This window comes from Nematolebias whitei, chromosome 19 (genome assembly GCF_014905685.2).
Source record: "Nematolebias whitei isolate Nwh7 chromosome 19, NemWhi1, whole genome shotgun sequence".
NCBI lineage: Eukaryota > Metazoa > Chordata > Actinopteri > Cyprinodontiformes > Rivulidae > Nematolebias > Nematolebias whitei.
In genome coordinates, this window is record NC_056516.1 from 7094453 (window position 1) to 7097138 (window position 2686).

Sequence of the window (2686 nt, forward strand, 5' to 3'; positions counted from 1 at the left end):
CTTTCTGTTTTTGCTTTTGACATCATTGACTCCAACAGTACATTGTTCCAACCTAAACAGAAACAGAGTCAATCTTTCTGTGGATAAACAAGATGATTTTATACCTGGATTATTGAGCATGGACTTTGTTGTTATAAACCAGATGACTTTATACCTGGATTATTGAGCATGGACTTTGTTGTTATAAACCAGATGACTTCTCTCCAGGAGGCTGCAGTGGTGTGACAGAGCCAGAACAGGTGGTTCAGGTTCACACAGAGAGCAATACATGCATCTTTCTTAAATTTTAACACATACTGCTTGGCAGGGGAATATCTATGAATTAATTTATAAGACACTTCTCTCACTTTGTTTACAAACAAATATCTACATGGCAATTTCCACACATTGACCCAGTTCAGTCCATTTACAATTCCAGTCCAGTAATGAACAACATAAGGGGTAGTGGTATTCTCTGTTTGAAATAATGACCTAATATTATTATTTTGGGATTTGACTGAAAAGCACGACTAACTGGAGTCACTGCGGGTTCAAAATGTGGAACACAAGCTGTTTCTCAGCACTCTTTAATAAAGTTAGAGTACCAGAGGGAATATCATTACTAGAACTAATTATTTTGGGGTTACAGGAAAATCAAACATTTCCAGGAACTCAAAGTAGTTAAGCAAATTCCCATAATCATTAAGTAGCTGAGATACTAAAACTATGTTGTTGTTACTGTGGTATCATCAGCCAATTGACTAATTGTAATTTATCTACCTGCAATAAAGGCACCTTTTAACGGACTATTTGTATAAGAGTTGTGTCCGCAGGGTGGATAAATGAGAGGCTGGGCAGCCCTGTCGGATGCCTCGCTGTAATTCAAATATGGGTGAAGTCCCATTTTTTTAGTCTAATGGAACGGTTACCGTTGGCATACACAGTTTTAACAGCTTTACAGAAAAACTTACTGAATCCAAAATGCTCTATTTGTCTGAAATATGAAATTATGCGCTACAATGTCAAATGCTTTATAAAAATCCAGGAAGAAGATAAAACTTTCATGAGGACATGGGGTGGGAGGTGTGATCTCTTCAGCCCACGGAGGACGTGCAGATGCTGGACTCAGTGTTTCTTACTCAAGACAGCTGATTGATTATGTGCACCCTCCCAGGAACCTGGGGCTCTCCACCACCTCCACCTCTAAGTTGTTTATGAGCAGCGGAGTGTGATGTGGTTTTGTTTTCCTGAAGCCAGCAATGAGCACTTTTGCTTTGTTGACATTCAGAACCAGGTTATTTTCCACACACCAGTTCACAAGGTGTGCCACTTCTTCCCATGCCTGATCCTTGTTGTTGCTAATCAGGTCCACGACCATGGTATTGTCCACATATTTAATTATATGGTTGGTTTCGGACTTGGCAACGCAGCTGTAGGTCATGAGGGTAAAGAGAAGAGGACTCAGAACACAGCCCTGGGGGACGCCCACGTTTGGACTGATAACGAAGGAGGTGTTCCTCCGCACTTGACTGTGGTCTGACGGACAGGAAGTCAAGGATCCTGTTCTTGAAGGTGGTGCTGAAGACTAGTGTAGCCAGTTTGTTGACCAGGTGCTGTGGATTGATTGTGTTAAATGCTGAAGTCTACAAACAGCATTCGTACATGGGTGTTTTTCTCCTCCAGATGTTGGAGGCTCAGGTGGAGTGATGAGACGATGGCGTCCTCTGTTGAGTTGGAGCGGTAAGCAAACCGGAATGGGTCAAAGGAGGGAGTAAGATTAGAGGTAATGTGCTGCTTAGCAAGATGTTCTAAGCACTTTTATCATGATGGGCACAAGAGCTGAGGGGTGGTAGCATATATATATATATATAACAAAATGATACAATGTATATGATGGGGAAAGCAACAACAGTAGGTGTGAGGAACGTGCAGAAACAGAGGGTGTGGGACATGAAGTGTGTTCTCAATATATAGAAGAAAGGAGAGATTGAATGAAAGAGTCAAAGAGGCAGAGAAAGTTTGGAGTTTAAAAGATTAATTATTAGTTTAAGAGATATTAGGAACAGAAGGGGACAAGGATAAAATAAGTGATGTTAGAAAAACGTTGTTTATTTAGTTACATAATATAAATATTAAAAATAGGGAAAGGAGGCTATAGGTCACACATTATGCTCAGTAGGTGGCGGTATGCACCTGAACGATGCTTGCAATCCACCAACAAAATAAAAGAAGAAGAAGAAGAAGAAGAAGAAGGAGGAGGTCATGGCTGCTGTGTCTGTGGTAGAAACGTCTCCGGATAAGGACGCTGTTGCTGAGGGTCTGGTCGATCTTCTCAAACCTGCAATCCAGCAGCTGGACCTACATGTTCACTCCGTAAGGTAACGGTGCTTTATACCTGCCGCTGTCACGTGACTGTCACGTGATTCTTTGAAAAACAGCCTGCACAGCCGCTGTTCAACCGAGTCCGAATGTTTCTGAATATTCTCATTATTTATTGATTATTGATTCAGGTCCGTTTGTATTCCGTACCTTTTTTCATCACGTAACTCTTTCCTCAGTTTTTATTTATTGCACAGTTTATTTATTGCACAGTTTATTTATTTCACAGTTTATTTATTTCACTGTTTGTTTTTTTCACCGTTTGTTTTTTTCACTGTTTGTTTTTTTCACTGTTTGTTTTTTTCACCGTTTGTTTTTTTCACAGTTT

The 2686-nt window shown here is 40.4% G+C and overlaps 1 protein-coding gene across 1 annotated transcript in view; it reads right to left on the reverse strand.

The window, feature by feature from the left end:
- snapin (SNAP associated protein) overlaps nt 1–2686 on the reverse strand; it is a 5587-nt gene that overhangs the window by 2249 nt on the left and 652 nt on the right. The window lies entirely within an intron of this gene.